Raw genomic sequence first — 20,637 nt, 5'->3', positions numbered from 1 at the left:
GTTTTTTGTTTTTTTTTTCCTTCTTAGTAGCTGTTGCAGCACTGTGTTTTTGACTTTTGGCTTGGGAACAAAAAAAAACTGATAACACCGATGTTTAGACTGACCAAGGATTTTCTGAGTCTCATGCTCTGCCAGGGAGGAGGAGAGGCTGGGAGGAAGCGGGGACAGGACACCTGACCCAGACTGGCCAAGGAGGTGTTCCATACCACAGCACGTCATGCCAGGGGATGGAACTGGGAGCTACCCGGAAGGGCACGGCCCCTGGTCGGGCGGGCTGTCTTTTCCGGCGGGCGGTATCGTATTCTCTTCCCTTGTTATTTCTCTTGTCGTTGTTATTGTTGGTGGCGGCAGTGGTGATTTGTGTTATACCTTAGTTATTAAACTGTTCTTATCTCAACCCGTGGGAGCTGCATTCTTTTGATTCTCCTCCCCGTCCCTCCAGAAGCGGAGGGAAGAAAGGTGGGGGGGGGGCAGTAGACTGCGTGGTTCTGATTTACAGCTTGGGCTTAAACCACGACACATGGAATAGAATTTTTAGTAGGAAATAAAAAAAAAAAGTTACTGTATATAATGGTTTTGGACTAAATGGTTTGAAAATTTTCTCTTCAGAACTGAAATATAAAAGTAGCAGTCTTTCTCCTTTGAGATTCCAAATTTGAGTGGTTTCACATTGTTCAGGAAAAGATGTATGTTCAATTGGTTTATCTAAAATTCCAATATTAAAGTATTTGGAAAGTGACAGAGCAAAATTTTTATTTTTAGATTTTTATATATCAATTTGATTTATTGATCACATCTTCAGGATTATTTTCCTACAGTAATTCTCAAAACTTTTATTTCTGACATGAAAAAAAAGACTTTTAAAACTGGACGACTCCGCTCAGATGTGTTTCCTTTCCCAGTCAATGGGCACTTTAAAAGTTATTTTGGAAATAACAAGAATTAATTAGTGTAGAGTACATATTTTATTATAAAATTCCAAGCAGAGATTATGTACAAAGGAAAACATCTGCTTTGCAATGCACTATTTCCTGTAGAGAAAAAAAATCACAAAAAACCAGCAGTGCTCTGTTGTTGCCACTGAATAGTCTTTTTCCCTCTTTCATTATTTCTTCCATATTATCACTTAAAGCTTAAAGCTTAAACTCAGCAGTTGTATTTTACCTGACTTTGGATTTATTTGGGTTTTTTTTTATTTCATAGTAATGCAAATTTCCATGTCAAGTCAAATTTTAATGATGTATCAAAGCTATGAATTACCCTGTTATCAAGGTCTTTTTTAATCCCAGCTAATGACTGTATTTTCCCAAGGAAGGATAACAGATTATATTCTGTTTATTAGGTATTACATCCAATACTAAAGAAGAAGTGATAATGCTTCATTAGTTTTATGTGACTGATTAAACTGAGCTACATATTCTTCAGAAAATATACATCTATGGTTTCAAACTATTTTGTGCTTTTACTATCCTCACAAACTACTAACACAAAATCTGTTGCTCTAAAACATTTCTTAAGAGCATCTTTTTTTTCCCCTATAAAAATAATGCTTACTACACACTGAAATTTGTTTAAGTGGTACAAATCAATGCAATAAGAAACTTCAATTTGCTCAAAATGCTTAAACTATGTTTTATTCACATAACATTACACCTTTTCTTAATAGAAAATGCTAAATATAAAATATGTCTAAATTGCAGTATTTTGAACAAAGAAAATGAAAGCGAGGTTTGGAGATAAGTGTTTAATTTATCTTTGTACTTCCTGTAACCATCTCAAAGATCTTCAGGAAACAGGAAATTTAGCATATTAAACAATAACATTTTAAAGTGCAAATAGTTGTACATTGGTATAAAAATATTTGGTTATTTTTAGTTTGCAAAATCACTTCAGAGACTTTTGGCAGTTGAGTGGATTAATGGACTGTATCACAGCTTAGTGGATGAACTGGTAGTGTAATTGTTTTTTCCTAAGTCATCCACACTATGGGGGGAGTGAATACACATTTCAGATCAGCACATAATAAAAAAAGTACACAATTAACAAAATCATTCAGGAGAATGCAATGAGCTTGAGCTGGCTTTGACCTACATGTTCCATCCTGGTGACTAGGGACATCCAGCGTCATAGAATCATAGAATCATTTAGGTTGGACAAGACCTTTAAGACCATTAGTCCAACTATAAACCTAACACTTCCAAGTCCATCACTAAACCATATTCCTAAATGCCGCATCTACACATCCGTAAATACCTCCAGGGATGGGGACTCAATCACGTCCCTGGGCAGCCTGTTCCAATGCTTGGCAAGCCTTTCAGTGAAGAAATTTTTTCTAATATTCAATCTAAACCTCCCCTGGTACAACTTGAGGCCGCTTCCTCTTGTCCCTGTTAATTGGGCAGAGATCAACAGCCACCTTACTACAACTTCCTTTCTAGCAGTTCAGGTCTCCCCCTAGCTTCAGCGAGCATGTTACAAAGACTGGTAATGGGAATCACGTTGACATTATATTGTAATTGAACTGTGCATTGCAATTTCTGTGTTTTGCTATGTGACACGTTCATATAATGCTTTCAGTGAGATATATGGAAGTATCTTATTAACGTACACATGCACAGCAAGTGTGCGTGTGTGTTTGTGTGTGTGTGTTTATATGTGCATATAACTTTTTCAGAGATAATCAAATTAAATTCTCCATTCCTAATATGATTAGCAGCTGATCAGCAAATACAGTTCACACGGAATATTTATAAACCAATTTTCTCTGTGACAGAGTTTTAGCATGAAGATAAACATTGAACAGACTTGTGCAGGACTGAAATAAGGCAAAATAATTCACCTTGGAAATGACAGTCAAAACCCCTTAAAATACTAATATATATTCTTTTACTATATTAAGAATTGCTCCCTTGTTCCTTTAGGTGGACATTGGTAAAGCTGCTCTACAATAACATACCTCATCAGTGTTCAGACAATCCTGTCTAAATCTTAGTAAAGAGTTTGTTCAGATAAATGCTCAAGAGAGAAAAACAAAACCCTTATGTGCACATTCACTCTTTGCTTTTGTAACATCCATTGCAGTAAGATTTGAGCACTATATTAGAGATATCTTTTAGTCACTGTACCTTCCTTTCACTTCTTAGCAGTGTTACTAAAAACTGCAAAAGAGTAATACAACACCTCTTTAAGGGCTGCAGTCATTCCACTGGTTAGCCCTTAAGAAGGGATAGTGTAGCAGGACAACTACTCCTCTCCCAAGTTGTGTGATATTGTTCCTTTCTGGTCATCTGGAAGCAGACTGGCAGCTGGCTAGACATGGAAAGACCTAAAGCAATTAAACAAATATTGGAGAAGATAAAAAAATGCCAGATCAAATGTACTCCTGATAATTTTTAGCTGATTTAAAAAAGAAAAAAAAAAAGTAAAAAAAGAAAATAGAAAATTATTCTCTCCCAAGATACTTTTTTTTTTTTTTTTTTTTTTCTTTAAAACAAGCTAATAGCATTTGGAAAAAAAATATTTCAGATTCACATATAGCCACTGCTAGAAATACTTCTGTACTCTATTGTACAAAAAGAAAGTGTGTGATAGGGAATGAATGCAGGGACTGTTTTGAATACTGCATTATCATGCTGTCCTGGGTTCAGCAGCAGCAGTTAGTTTTTCTCATTCTTAGTAGCTGGTGCAGTGCTGTGGTTTTGACTTTCGGCCTGGGAATAATACTGATAAAGCCGATGTTTCCAGTTGCTGGTCAGAATGTTTACCCTGATCAAGGACTTTGTGAGTCTCATGCTCTGCCAGGGAGGAGGAGAAGCCGGGAGGAAGCAGGGACAGGACATCTGACCCAAACTAGCCAAAGAGGTATTCCATACCACAGCACGTCATGCCCAGGGATGTAGAACTGGGAGCTACCCGGAAGAGCACGTCCTCTTTTCTGGCGGGCTCTTTTCTGGCAGGCGGTATCGTATTCTCTTCCCTTGTTATTTCCCTTATCATTATTATTATTGGTGGTAGCAGTAGTGATTTGTGTTATGCCTTAGTTACTGGACTGTTCTGATCTCAACCCGTGGGAGTTACATTCTTTCAATTCTCCTCCCCATCCCTGGGTGGGTGGGGGGGGGGAGTAGAAACTGCATGGATCTGATTTACGACCTGGGCTTAAACCACAACACATGGGATCAGAGGAGATGAGCATAATGTTCTCTCCTGAAGTGTGACTTCAGTTTGAATACTGCTTGGTAGCTATAGACAACTTACTATTACCAACTGTAATGTCTACCATGATTGACAAGCGCTGTAACACAGTGTGATAGAATCATAGAATCATAGAATAGTTACAGTTGGAAAGGACCTTAAGATCATCTAATTCCAACACTCCTGGCATGGGCAGGGACACCTCACACTAAACCACATCACCCAAGGCTCTGTCCAACCTGGCCTTGAACACCGTCAGGACTGGAGCATTCACAACTTCCCTGGGCAACCCATTCCAGTGCCTCACCACCCTCACAGTAAAGAACTTCTTCCTTATATCCAATCTAAACTTCCCCTGTTTAAGTTTTAATCCGTTACCCCTTGTCCTATCGCTATAGTCCCTAAGGAAGAGTCCATCCCCAGCATCCTTGTAGGCCCCCTTCAGATACTGGAAGGCTGCTATGAGGTCTCCACACAGCCTTCTCTTCTCCAGGCTGAACAGCCCCAGCTTTCTCAGCCTCTCTTCATACGGGAGGTGCTCCAGCCCCTACATCATCCTCATGGCCCTCCTCTGGACTTGTTCCAACAGTTCCATGTCCTTTTTATGTTGAGGACACCAGAACTGCACACAATACTCCAAGTGAGGTTTCACAAGAGCAGAGGGGCAGGATCACCTCCTTCGACCTGCTGGTCACACTCCTTTTGATGCAGCCCAGGATACAGTTGGCTTTCTGGGCTGCGAGCGCACACTGAAGCTGGCTCATGTTCATTTTCTCATCAACCAACACCCCTAAGTCCTTCTCTGCAGGGCTGCTCTGAATCTGTTCTCTGCCCAGCCTGTAGCTGTGCCTGTTATTGCTTCGACCTGAGTCTCAAGAGGGTCATCTTCAATTTTTGCTGAGGTGGGGCATGAAAATAATCACTACCTTTCTCTTACTGTCATTTCTGGGGAAAAATACTGGTAGTGAGGAAATTAATATACTAAATCCCAATATACGCACACACTCCAATAGAGACAATATAGACTTTGTTGCTAAGCATAAGGCGTACTTTGCTTGGATAGAATTTCCTTTCACAAGTCAGTTAAGAAATGATTCCTGGGAAGGAATAGAAACCAGCCAAGTTGTTTTCTCTCTTTACATCAGCTTCAGACTGCTGACTTATATCCAAAAGATTAAACTGTGCCTCACCTTTTACTAAAAGCAACTGTAGCAAGAATACGTACTTGGAAAAAACTCAGGTGCCTGAATGGGTCTGCAGCAAATACCCACTCTTTGTTTTCTGTGCTGTGTGCCACAAAGGCTGCTTGCTTTGTCCCACATGAATCACTTGGAACTTTGTAGTGATTCAACTGTAATTGGTCTCAGGTTACAGTGGACCTCATTCAATTTATGAGTACTTCTGCCTAACAGGATTTCTATTGCAGTTCTATCACTTCTTAGTGAATGGAGGAAGTAAAAAAATACTTTTCCTTGTGAGGTTTCTGGCCTTGAGATTTAATTTACTATGAGAGGGGGCTGTATGCATAAAAATTCTGGTACAATTTTAAATATATATTGTAGATTTCATGACTTGTTTTTCTGATTAAAAATGTTTTGATCATCAGAGATAAAAATAATCTTTCTGAATGACTGACAATATAATTGAACACAGAAATTTCCTTTTATATTTTTTAAGAAAGATTGCTCTTTGTATGTTTAGCCTCTATTAATGAGTATTTAATGAACAGATCACACCACAAATTAAGAAATGTATTTGTATTTTTGCAATTAAATATTAATTATAAGAACATACATAGGCTGTAAAAAGATAAAATGCAACTGTTTGCTTTTTAGTTCTTCTAAATTCCACAAGCAATGCAAAAGTAATTGAACTGCTATTAATAGACTAATATAAAGTATAATAAAGCATTTTATTGGTGTTTAGCAAGATAATTAGAGCAAGTAAATTAGATATTAACAAAGTTAGTAAAAGACAATATTTACAGACTGATACCATATTTATTTACTTAACATTAGTTATTATTAGTGTTAGTATTACTAACATTAATTAAATGCTTAATTAGCAGAAATAATATATACATGTGGGCCACTGAGCAGAATCACCAGGCTAAGAAAATTAACAGTGTAATTCTCAATAGAAGACTCTCTTGGCTGGGATTTCTATTACATATTTTTACATTTTAATGTTCTAAATCTACTGGAACTGTTAGTCCTAACTGGCACTTTTACTAGCAAACCTTTTTAAGCTGAAGTAGTCATAGCTATAAATGTCTTAGTTCTAGGTTGCAATTTGCAGAAGTTTGTGCATTGAAGTAGAAGTAATTTGGTATATTTGAAAGTTCCAACTGGCTTTAGCTGAGAGAATTAAAAAATTGATAAAATGTAAAAGATATATTCATCCACTATGATTTTTCACATATTTTTTAAAAAATAAAAAAGCTAGGACAAAAAAAATTTGTGAATTCACAGTATATGCACTAGTGAGAAGTAGTTACAGCCTTCAAAGCAGCTTTGTATTTATAGATAATGTTTAAGCATCAGCTTGCTTACTGATACTTACATGATGAGCCACTAGCAAAAAAACCCAAGTTCTACTCAGATATTTTTTTAATGGAATCCCTCTCATGTTCTGCAAGCTTTCATTTTTTTTCTGTCAAAATGCTTTTTTTTCTCCTTTATTTCACCTTATTGCATTGTCCCCTTGCTTATCTTTGCTGATTAATCACTTACATTGCATTTAGAGAAAAGGGCTTTCTGTTATTGTTTGAAAAGTACTTAGCAGAAGAAAGATGCGGCATTTTACTCAACTCTTCAAAAGCATATTATTATACAGTAAGAACTTTGGATCATCATAGGGTTTCCAAGATCTAAAATTTTTTTCTCAAAGAGAATTTCTTCCCAAAGCATTACCAAATTTTTACCTCTAAAATGGAAAGAGATGGATAGCTTATTAAAGGGATAAACAATTGGTTGAATGGCCATGGTCAAAGAATTACAGTCACTGTCACAGCGTCCAAGTAAAAACCAGCAATGAATGGTGTCCCTCAAGCACCTGCACTGGGACTGGTACTGTTCAGTGTCTTCATCAATGACATGAACAGTGGGATTGAGTGAACTCTCGGCAAATCTGCTGACATCATCAAGCTGTGTGATAAAGTTGACATGCTCAAGAGAAGGGATGCCATCCAGAGGGACCTTGACAGCCTTGAGGAGTGGACCCATGCAAACCTCGTGAGATTTAACAAGGCCAAGTGCAAGCTCTTGCACTTGGGCTGAGGAAAACTTTGGTGTCAATGCAGTCTGGTGTCTCAAGTCACAAAATCTGAATGAAAGTTTTTTTCTAGTAGTATGTCATGTATGTCATGTCAGTAAGAAAGATAATGCTTAGAATTAATCTACACATTCAAAGCTATTGTAAAGGTTGTAACTGTATTTTAATGGTGTTTCCTCCACATTCCCCGCTACCAACAATAGTCAATATTGAGGCTACCTTTCAGAATGTCAAAGGTGTTCAGAAAAATATAAAATAATTAATACTTTAATAATGTATATGATGATTTATATTATTCTTTCTTTCCAGTTATTAGGTGTTATGAAATACCACTATACAGTTCAGTTTGTCAAGTATTCTAGATCTGTTCTCTTTGAATAAGAAACATGCTATAGTCAGATTTGTTCTTTTCCAGAAACTTCAGTTTGTTAGACCCTGTAAGTGTATGTATTGATGATTGTGACACATGTTGCACTGGACTAATTTAAATTCACTTCACACTTTTTAATACACATAGAAAAAAATCAGGCATATTTATACCTGTCTTGAAAATGTGCAGTTTTCTCATAGCTGACTTGAAGAGCTGATTACTTTTGTAACAGTGGAGTCATCTCTGTGTTACAATTTTGTTCCATCATCTACACAGCTATAAGATTTCCTTTAGGTTGACTTATGGTTATACCTTTGAGTAACTCATTGGCTTTTAAATTAAAGTGTATGGAAGGTTAAGAAAGTGTCTGAGGGGAAGGTTAAGAAGCTCCTAAGGGTTTTTTTTTCCTCATTTTGTTTGTTGGGTGTTGATCCTTAAGCAATCCTGAATCTACATCTAAGCTAATGAAAACACACATGGGAAAAATCTGATGGGTTTTGTTAATTGTTGAAGGTTCTGACATCTCAGAAAGCTGTAAAACCACATTGATACCACTGGTTTAGAACTTCATCTGTTTCCTTTTTTTATCCACATAAAGTTGTGGTTAAATATTTTTCTTTTCTAAAAATTAGCAATTAATGAGATGTTTTCAGAAAATTAGCTTTTATATTCATAAAAAAATCTGCAACAATTGCCTTTAAAAATATTTATGAGTCATGCAGATACCTCAGTTCATATTTTATTAATTTCAGCTGCATATTTCATTAATGAACAACACTACTAGGCAGATTTTCAATGTCCTATCCAGCTGCAAGAAGTAAGATTTAAAGATATGAATAAATTATAAAATAGATTCAGAATATGAACTGCTCCAGTTTTTCCTGTATTTCCAGCATCCTTGGGAGAATCTAAAATTTCAGTAGCTATTCTGCAATTCAGTGTTTATCAGAAGCTACATTTCAGTCCCTTAATTACTTTTTTGCCCTTCGCTGGATTTGTTCCAGTATGCCAACATCACAGCACTCCAGGTGTGGCCTCACCAATGCTGAGCAGAGGGGAAATTTCACCTCCCCTGACCTGCTGGTGATGCTCTGCTTGAATGCTGGCACCCAGCGGCTGTTAGTTGTCTTTACTGCAAGGACACATGGCTGACATGATCAAATTTTGGTCTACTGGGACTCCTAGTTGCTGAAAAGTTACTTTCCAGCGACTGGAAAAAAAATTTCTTCTTTTCCATGTTAAGAAATTTGCATTTACCCTTATTGAACTTCGTGTAGTTTTTCTCCAGCCTGTCCAGGTCCTTTGAATGGTAAGACACACATCTAGTGTATAAGCCACTTCTCTCAGTTTTGTATTGTCTATGAGCTTACCAATTCTGGAGGTTTCTAAGATATCTGCAGCTACTTGACATTTCTCTTTCTTATTTTGTGAATGTTATCACACTACTATGGCCATTAATATCTTTAAATACTAATAAAGTTCAGTAATTAAAAAAAAACCCAATACACCACAATGGTGTCGAAAATTGACTCCACATCATTCCACTGTTATTACATTAAAAAAAAAAAACCTCTTAACTTCAGACATTTCTGGTGTAGACATCGATACAGAACATGGCAGTCTAGACACTGTTCCTAACCACCAGAAGGAAGCAAGTGTAAGTCGTCTCAATTTGGAGTAAGCTTTTAAAATAGGATATGTTAACTGCAGCCAGAAAGTGTCAATTTCTCTCCCTTTACAGTAAAGGTAGACTGGAATGTCTAGCAGAGATGCTTACAGTTGAATGATATTGATATCCACACACAGGGTTTTTCACCTTCAGGATCATTCATATCCTTCAGTTGTTCATCCTCTTTACATAAAAGGGAGTGCACCCCTTTGCAGCCCAGCTAATCAATAAGACATTCCACAGTCCCTTTCAAAAGAAAATGGTTAGGATGTTTCAGAAACCAAGTATCTCAAACCCTGCAGTCATGTCATAGTTTAAGTCCAGCTGGTAATTCAGAACCATGCAGCTGCATGCTCATTCCCCTTACTTCTTCCTCCCCACACTCCTGGAGGGATGAGGGGGAGAATCTAAAGCATGTAACTCCCACAGGTTGACATAAGAACAGTCCAGTAACTAAGGTATAACACAAAACCACTACTTCTACCACCAGTAATAATAATGATAAGTGAAATAACAAGGGGAAATAATACAATCGCTCACCACCCACCGACAGATATCCAGTCCAACCTGAGCAGTGATCTATCCTTTCCAGGTAACTCCCCCAGTTTCTATACTGGGCATGACGTGCTGTGGCATGGAATACTCTTTGGCTAGTTTGGATCAGGTGTCCTGTCTCTGCTTTCTCCCGGCTTCCCCTCCTCCCTGGCAGAGCATGAGACTCAGAAAGTTCTTGGTTGGAGTAAACATCACTTAGCAACAACTAAAAATATTATCAGCACTGTTCCCAGGCTGGAAGTCAAAACTACAGCACTGCACCAGCTACTAAGAATGAGAAAAATGACTGCTATAGCTGAACCCAGGACAGGTCATTAGAATGTTTTATGTCCACATACTATTCATGTTTACACAAAATCATACATGTGTAAGCATATCTGTAAGTATACACATATATGTGCTCTTCAAGTCCTTCAGAGTTAAAGGAGCATCTGGATGACACTTTTAGCTATATAGTTTAGTTTTAGGTATTCCTGAGAGGAGCAGGGAATTGGATTCAATGATTCTTATGGGTGCCTTGCAACTTGAGATATTCTATGATTATATTCTATGCACACACATGTATAAAATAATGTGTGCACAAAAGTTATCCAGATGATTACAGTGCATGACCCAAAGAATACTGGATTTTAATTCCTGGTAGTTTTTGTACGCAGGATTTTTCCAAGTTTCCAGCTCACAGGGTTGGGGAAAAAAAAAAAGGGGGGGGTGGTGGAAAGAAAGATAAAAAAAGATTGTTGTACCACATACTGTAATGAAAATAAGATCATTACGAATTGCAGTTCCAACCCCAGAGGATTTAGGAATACATCTAGGGAAGTTAGCATTTTGCATTCCTATTTCTAACAGCTTCAATCTCAAAGCATCCCAAATGGTTCACAAGCTATTAAGACAATCAAAAGACAGGTCCCAAATTCAAAACAAAACCAGGCCTCTGCAAAGCTATTGCTTTAGTCTAAGATCACAGCAGATTTTTTAATGAAGTTAAAAGCAATAGCAGTTCTTCAAATGTTAGTTTAGGCCATTCATCAGATTTCGTAATGCATTTCTTTACTACCTTGTCTTCATAAGGTTCATAGGATGGCAAAGCTTTCAGCCTTATCTTAAATCTTACTTTTCACAGTGAAAATATATATATCAAATGTTATTTTATAGCTTGCTGTTTAGTACCTTTTACATGACAGGATCTGGAAAACCTCATGTAGCATATATAAAATATGTGAAGATGTTACCTTGTGTCTCTCAGAGTGGTCAAACTGTCTTTGTTGTTATTTATTGGGTAATATTAAAAGAATATCTGTGAGCAGTTGTTCCATATTTAGAGGATATTTGCAATAAAAATGTCTTTATTTGGATATTATCCAAATCCACTTTATGCTACAGGTATTCTCATTATATGCTTCTAATTGGTGTCTTTTAATGGTTATTTTTCCTCTTCTTTTTTATTTTTCTTTTAATTTTGTTTTTTTACTTACTACACCAACGGAGTACCAGAAGTGAAATGTCTCTCCTCTTGCTAATAAGTAACTGTACAGATGAATCTGTTTCTTAGAACTCAGCTACTCCAGCTATTCTCAGATGTGGGACTGTTATAGCTTACACTGGTTTTCCTGGCAGAACTTCAGCAGAACTTCAGGGAAGTCTGCAAGTTCTGTTAAAAATCTTTAAAAAAAAAAAAGAGTATTCAATTAAATTATGGGTCATGCAATAGAAATAAATAAAGGAGAGATACAACCACAAGTGAAAAATCACTCATATTTACATAGAATATATTTGGTAACATTTCACACAAGTTGCAAGGTCAAGTACATAAGAATGACAGAAATCAGAATGTATGCAAATTCCATATGTCTGTGTTCTTGACACAAATATGATGTTGAATTTAATTACTTGATCAAATAATCTCTTACTAAAGCTTTTTGTTACTGTTGCATCCATGACTTCGTGCTTTATATACTGCACTTTACACCCTGCTTCAGAAATGGAAGTTTCTTCTGCTTGTATATTTTGTGTTACTGTGACAGTATGCATATGCTTCACAATTTTTTTTTCAAAACTGTTTTGTGAATAGAGAAAAACTATTATCCCCATTTTATAAATAAAAAAAAAAATAGGAGAGATTAATATAAAAATATTTGGCTAACCTTGATTCTCAATGTGAAAGTGTTTCAGGTTATTTAGTTCATAGCATCATAGTTGTATACAACATCTCCATTTCCCATTTGCCTTATTCATTTTACTCCACAAGTTTCCAAATTCAGCTTACCATTTCACACTTCCTCTGTATCCTCAGTACTTCTCTCCACACCTTCCAATTTTTTAATTACTTTTCTCATTGATCAGTATATAAAACCAAGTTGTGAACAGCATGAAATTAACTCTAATTTTGTCCTTTGTTAGTTCGATAACTAATCAGTCATAATTAATGAAGAGAGATGGAACTCACCAGAGGGAGATTTGAACTGTCTTTTTTAAACATTTTTGTTAGAACAACGTGAATTATGTTATAGAAGCACCTGACTCTAATGGACCTTAAAGGAAACTTGGAAAGCTTGGTTAAATTAGCCATAAATATAGTATACCAGCTTTAACTTTATTAGAAATCACGGAAATTTTCAGACTTACTTACCAGAATTATTCAGACTTACCAGAATGCATTCAGTCATACATTTAAAAAAATAAAAAAAAAAAATATTTAGAACGTAAAATGGTAAGTTCGGTAGTTTTACTAACACAGTGTTTTCCCATTTCATAAAATTTATATTAAAAAAAAAAAAAAAAAGACCAGAAAAAAGAGCATGTTATATTTATTGTCATAGTGCATTTTTTTTTTAAATATACTTCCAGAAAGTTCTTGTTACTTTTTTCTGCTGTATGCATGAAACTGATGTGATTTTGTTCAATTCTTCTAATCCTGTAAAACTGTCATTATCCCATTTAATAGAGGCTTAGATTGTATTAGTTCAATAAATGTTTTACATGTCATTAAAAATCTCCATGTTCTCGCTGGCATACCAATGTACAAATGAGCAACTCAGTATTTGCAATTAAAATGTGGAAATAAGCAGTAAAATTACTATGAAGTTGTAATATATTATTCTGTGGTGGCTCACATCTTTTAAATGAACACATATTCAGTAATGAAAGCAAATACCAAGAACAAAAAAATAAAATTAAGAGGACAATGAGTTTGGGGAAATAAACCTAATTGCATTTGCAAACAAATCTATGAAAAGCAGCTATAATGATTATGACATTTATTGGAAATGAAGTGCTTTGCTAAATCTCAGGACACCGTTGACAACTTGAAATGTGAGCAACCATGCCAAGTTAATTTAGCAAAACCATTTCCTTTCTAATCTTAAAAAAAAGAACATTAATCCCTAATAAGCACAGAAAGCATCAAATATGCAAAAGCAAATTATAAAAGTTAAATGAGACCCTTAACATATGCAGTCAGCGCCATCTAAACAGTTGCAAAACCTTACACAGGAAAAAAAAGAAAAAATATAGGTCTGTATAACAAAGTTTCTGTTTCAAGGTTTCCATCCCAGAAATATTGTTAATCTGTCCCAATATTCACATTCCAAGTGTGATATACTATAAGATGAAAGTTTTATGAAAAGCTTATTAGAAAAGGAAATACAGTCTCACAGCAAAATGCTACTCTGAAATACTGGATCACCTGCAGATGACAGACAGGTAGGACTATTTCTCACATAGTGAAAGAGACATCCATAGTATTCTTTACCCACCAAGAGATGCCTATGTCTCTTCAGTCTTTCTCCATTCTCTTTAGACAAACAACATAAGATTAATTTTGACCATGAATTAAAGAATTAGTTGGATAATTAATTCAAACTTCCCAAGTGTGGTCTAATAAAATATAATGATCTAGTCTTAAACACTACATTTGTGTAACACAGCCATCTATTTCTTCTAAGCATGAGAAAACAGAAGAAAACTGGTATAAAATTTACAATTTTATGCAACTTAGCAATATCTTTAATTTTGAATAGTGATTTATGCTTTTCTCTTTGGTTAATTGATTGCTGTATTGTAAAAATTATTAGCTGTTTACTCAGGAATAGCTATCCAGTAGCTTTGTGGCTGAAGTAATTATGCTTTCAGCAGCAGGTCACAGAATAGTTTACAATGGAGGTTGACCTAGCACTTACAGATAAAGAAAGTGGAATACATTTTTCTCAATGTGACATTGCACTATAGTGGGAGGGCCTGGAAGTTCTCCTGAATTCCCTGAAAGAGATCACTGATCTCAATATATGAAAGTAAGTATGCTTCCAGAGTAGCATTTGAACAGGATAAATAAAAAAAAAGTGTGCTACTATGATAAAATTTGGCTACATAGCTTGTCTTAATTCTGCCTTTTCCCAGTTTATCAGCATTTTACTTTTTAATCTGAACACTCCTCCCACATAAAATCAGCTACACATTCATTTATTGACTCACATGTTGATTTACTAAGAAAACTTACATTATTTGCTTGTGAATGGGCTAAAACCACTAAGTACATGTCAAAAGAACTGAAGTATGTATGCTTAGCATACTCTCTAGATCAATAAGGCATGAGTAAAAAGTGTGAATAATATACAGAAGTAGTAAGCGAGAAGTTATAACAACAGAACTGGTTAAGACTGCAGTGAAGCTAGAAGAAATTGTTTCTTGAGTGAGAAGTAGAAGGCCACAAGAGAGAAATAATTATGGATCTTTCTCTCCATCTTCATCCCCCTGTACTCAACACCGATGAGGCTGCACCTCAAGTACTGTGTTCAGTTTTGGGCCCCTCATTACAAGAAATATATTGAGGTGCTGGAACGTGTCCAGGGAAAAGCAACAAAGCTGGTGCAGCATCTGAAGCACAAGTCTTATGAGGAATGGCTGAGGGAACTGGAATTGCTTAGTCTGGAGAAAGGGAGGTTCAGGAAAGAGACCTTATCACTCTCTACCTGAGCCTCTTGAAAGGAATCATAGAATACTTATGGCTTGAAGGGACCTTAAAGATCATCTAGTTCTAACTCCCTGCCATGGGCAGGGACACCTTCCACTAAACCAGATTACTCAAAGCTCCATCCAAACTGGACTTGAATACTTCCAGGGATGGGACATCCACAACTTCTTTGGCAACCTGTTCCAGTTTCTCAACACCCTCATAGAAAAGAGCTTCTTCCTAATATATAATAGAAATCTACACTCTTTCAGCTTAAAGCTGAAAACCTTTCCTAACACTACAAGCCCTTGCAAAAAGCCCCTCTCCAGATTTCTTGTACGCCCCCTTTAGATACTCGATGTCTGCTCTAAAGTCTTCCCAGAGCCTTCTCTTTTCCAGCATGAACAATTTTCGTGGTTTAAGCTCAGCTGGTAACTCAGAACCACACAGCCGCATGCTCACTCCCCCCACTTCTTCCTCCCCGCACTCCTGGAGGGATGGGGAGGAGAATCACAAGAATGTAGCTCCCACGAGTTGACATAAGAACAGCCCAGTAACTAAGGTATAACACAAAACCACTGCTGCTACCACCAATAATAATAATGATAAGGGAAATAACAAGGGAAGAGAATACAACCACTCACCATCTGCCAACCGGCACCCAGCCTGATCTGAGCAGCAATCTATCCTTTCCAGGTAACTCCCCCCAGTTTATATACTGGTCATGCTGTGCTGTGGTATGGAATACCTCTTTGGCTAGTTTGGGTCAGGTGTCCTGTCTCTGCTTCCTCCTGGCTTCTCCTCCTCCCTGGCAGAGCATGAGACTCAAAAAGTCCTTGATCGGAGTAAACATTGCTTAGCGACAACTAAAAACATCAGTGTTATTAACATTGTTCCCAGGCCGAAAGTCAAAACCACAGCACTGCACCAGCTACTAAGAAGGAGAAAAAAATTACTGCCGCTGCTGAATAACAACCCAGCTCCCCCAGCCTGTCTTCATAGGGAAGGTGTTGCAGCCCTTGGAGCTTTGTGACTGTAGTGAGGTGAGTATTGGTCTCTTCTCCAACTAACAAGCAAGAAGACAAGAGGAAATAGTATCGAGAAGCACCAGGTGAGGTTTAGCTAGGATGTTAAGAAAAACATCTTTACCAAAAGACTTGCCAAGCATTGGAACAGACTGCCTAGGGAAGTGGTTGAGTCCCTATCCCTGGAGGTATTTAAAAGATGTGTAGATGTGTCATTTAGGGATATGGTTTAGTGGTGGACTTGGCAGTGTTAGGTTTACAATTAGACTCAGTGGTCTTAATGGTAGTTTCCAACCTAAATGATTCTATGATTCTATGTTTATTAGTGATCATCTCTTTGCCCTTCATCTGCTACCATTCTTTCAATGACAAGTAATTTCTATCTCTACTTATTCACTTATTACGAATATTACCTGTACCTCTGACATAACTGGGAGATTTTAAAACATTTTAAATGTGGTTTTATTTGCCTAAATTAATTATACATCTGCTTTTGATTATGCAAGCTGTAGAAAGATGTTGCCTGATTACTGCTAATATAATGATTTTGCTTTTGTTTCAATAGCAGATGCTAATATTACTTTTTTTTCTGTGACAGTTGTGATGAGTGACTAATTGCTAACACCTGGCTCATAAGCCATAGAGTACTGATTAAAAAGATCATCATATTGAAAGAAAGTTACCAGTGTCAAAACTTTAAGAATATGAAGGAATTTAAGTGAGTTGAAATGGCAGTATTTCACGTAAGAATTGCTTGCATTATGGCATTTGTTATTTATGAACTCATACCTATTTTTAAAATTTTAATTAGGATGACCAGTTCCAGACATTTCTTTCCATCCATCCTTTGGGGCTTTCAGACCTAAGCTTTCCTTCCATCCTGTTGGACTGTCAAGATTCAAGTAACTAATCATTATGTTGTTGATTTATGCTACATGTTTCTAGAAATTCTATTAGGAAAAGGTTGATTTCTCTTCCAAGATTAGATTCTCTCCACTATTGTTATCACTACTTTGGTTATTATTGCTAGCACATACTGAAGTGGTGGACAAGACGGTTCCAAAATCAGGCATGCTCTGCTAGAACTACATAAGTGCAAAGTGCTACAGGGGTCTATAAATAATTTGATGAAGATGTCTCATAGCAAAATTAAACTTCTTTGTCTTTAATATGTGTTAAACATTGGTCCAAGGTCTACAGTATGAAAAGGAAAAAAAAAAAAAAAAGAAAGAAAGAAAACTTTATATAGTTAGATGGATAGATAGATAGATAAACTTTAGCTACCTAGCTAGCTAGATAAGGCTATTATGTGTTACTTTTGTACTCCCCAGTACAAGAAACATGGAACTCCTATAGAAAGTCCAGCAAAGGGCTACTAAAATGATTAAGGATCTGGAACAACTCTCATATGAGGAAAGGCTGAGGGAGCTGGGCCTGTTCATCCTAGAGAAGAGAAAGCTCAGAAGGGATCTGATCAGAGTGTGTGAATATCTGAATGGATGGTCTCAAGTGTATGGAACCAGACTATTCTTGACGGTGACATGATAGGATGAGAGACAATAGGTGTAAATTTAAACACAGAAAGTTCTACATGAACATGAGGAAGAGGGGGACTGACCATTCGAATAGGTTGCCCAAATTGGTTGTGGAGTCTCCTTCCCTGGAGATATTTCAAAGCCAACAGGACAGAGTCCTGAGCTATGTGCTCCAGGTGATCCTGTTTGATCAGGGAGGTTGGACCAGATGACCTCTGTTGGTCCCTTCCACCCTCAACCATTTCGTGATTCTGTGATTAAGTACCTATGAAATGAAGTGCCAGACTAACAATTAGTGTGAGCACTTTTATACACCTCTGATAGTCCCGTTTCACTATTTCTTTTGAGTTACATTATTGTAGTAATACAAAAGGTTGTCTTTATGCAATAATTTTGTCTACATTGAAGCTTAATTAAAGGAGGAATAATTCCATCACCCTTTTATTTAGGTTTAAATGCTTTACCACTCCCAGGCTTTCAAAAGTGAGCATACATTCTGACAGAGTCATGCTCCTCTGTTTCAGAAGTTGCTGTTTAACCAAACACCAATAAATCAAACTTTAAAATTATTTTCTGCTAAATTTCACTTTAAGTATTAGAGGAAATTATGTGAAGATAATATCTGCACTTTATAGTTTGATTTATTGCTTCACATTACCTTTCATTAAGGGAATCCAAAAACTGAGGTCAGCATAAAATATTTAAAACTGAACAGCGCTATTTGCTTGCAATGCTTTTCTGAACTTTTTAAGACTGTGAAAGAAACAAGTGCAAAAGACTTCCACTTCCCACAAGACAGAGATTTCAAGTCAAATTGTTCTTATTACAGATATCATAAAGACAATGCATTTGTACGTTACTGAAGGTATTTCTTAAGAGCTGGAATTGAGCTCTTAGTCAGTCCAAAGGGTGGATCGTGGTTAATTAGCACTCCAGGTGTTTCCAGTACTCTTGGAGTACATGAATTCTAAGCGTCTGGAGCATGTTTCTTTTGATGAAGGCTGAGAGACCTGGGGCTGTTCAACCTGCAGGAGGGAAGCCTTAGGGGATATTTTATCAATGTGTACAAATACCTGAAAAGAGGGTGAAAAAATTATGGAACCGGGCTCTTTTCAGTGGTGCCCAATGACAAGACCAGATGAAATGGGCACAATGTGAAGCACAGTATGTGTCATCTGAACATAAGGAAATACTTATTTACTGTTAGGGTGACAAACCACAGGCACAGATTGTCAGGAGGGGTTGTTTAGTCTCTCTTCTTGTAGATCTTCAGAATAGTTCTGCATGTGGTTGTGGGCAACTGGCCCTAGGTGGACCTGCTTGAGCCAGAAGTCCCTTGGAACCTCAGACATTTTGTGATTATCTGATTCTGTGGTTCTGTGCATTCAGTACAAAACTTATGAATGTAGAAATTGTGCAATTTTCAGTTATCTTAGCTGTACCTGACTTTATACTAGGCCCAGTGTATAAGATGGTATGGTAAAGAGGAAAAATACAGAGTACTCTTTGTAAAGAGTTTAATCCCATGTCAGTTAGAAATGAAGTGGCAATAGCTGACTTTTCTTATAGAAAAGTAGAGTAAGATCTGGAGAATATCCAACTTAAAAACAGAATCTCACTCTTCTGCACTAATTATTCAGACATGATTAAATCTTTGTATGCAGTAGTAGCCCAGCATTTACACAATGCCAGAGTTCAAGCCTTGCATCTTGGTTCTCAAAATTTTACGCATTTTTTGCAATTCTACATGACAGGTAAGCAATCTGACATAGTCACATAGTTTCCTTTTTTCAGGTTTTGGTTGTCTGGTTGTTTGGGGTTTTTTTGTTTTCTTTTTTTTTTTAAGGGAGAAAAAACAGTTTAATAATTCGGTGAAATCATTTTGGAACGCAAACCCTTGCCAGATAATGGCTTTGCCTGCTTGCATTCCACTATTTTTCCTTTTCTCTGCACTGAAAGTTGTAGCACATGCAAGAGAAAAAATCTGTTTGTCTGTTTTCTTCTATAATATGAAGAAATCAGAAACACTAAACATGTATTCAGGAAAAATTAACCATTATTCTTCTTGGACAATCTAATGACTATTTTATAGCTATATATTTCAAAAAAGTCATCTTGAAAACGTGCAAAAATAAGATGAGTGTTCAGTCTGTGCAAGAATATCTGCCATGACAATAATAGTAATACTTCATTGCATATTTACAATTCACACAGCCACAGGATTTGAACAAAAGCAGGTTTTTACTGTAAAAGTAGAAAATATTTCCAGCTGGTTTTGTACAAATGCTCTTCGAGTATTATCAAAAAAAGATCCAAGGTCATTCAGATGCTTTTTAGATACCATTGAACAAAAGTTTATCATATTATGTCCTGTCCTTATCTAGCAGAGTCCTTCATCATAAATTCCTCTTTACCCACACATTTCTCTGCTCTAGCTATATGTTTTCCTGAGAACAAATCTAATCTGAAGATCAGATGGAAGATCTGAAGAGGTTGTACCTCTACATAGTTAATTTCTTTCAGAAGTGTAAAATTTTGTGCTATGCTGGAACTGAAGGTTCATTTCCTCCTAAAGCCAAATAAAAGCACTCTGAAGTGAAACACCTGAACTTGGGCCAAGGGGGACATATCTGCCATAGGCACCCCACTCCTTCCAGTAGGGTCCCCAGGCACTGCTCACTCAGTGTAATCCCCTCTTTTCTTGATAAAGGCCAAACCTTCTCATTCAGCATTAGAAGGCTAAAGACAACACCAAAGAGAAACAGCAGATGATAGAAAGATTATATATAGAAGATCATATTGTCCTGGGTTCAGCAGTAACAGTCAGTTTTTCTCCTTCTTAGTAGTAGACTCGAGGTCGACCCCTCGGCTTTTGGAGTCGGGGATACAAAGGATCTGAGGCCAGCTATACCCCAAATGAGAAAGAGATACTGGCAGCCTATGAAGGGGTTCGAGCTGCTTCGGAGGTGATTGGCACTGAAGCGCAGCTCCTCCTGGCACCCCGGTTGCCCGTTCTGGGCTGGATGTTCAAAGGCAGGGTCTCCTCTACACATCATGCAACCGATGCA

This window comes from Psittacula echo, assembly GCF_963264785.1.
Source record: "Psittacula echo genome assembly, chromosome: 3".
In the NCBI taxonomy this organism is placed as follows: Eukaryota; Metazoa; Chordata; class Aves; order Psittaciformes; family Psittacidae; genus Psittacula; species Psittacula echo.
This window is presented reverse-complemented; position numbering follows the sequence as displayed.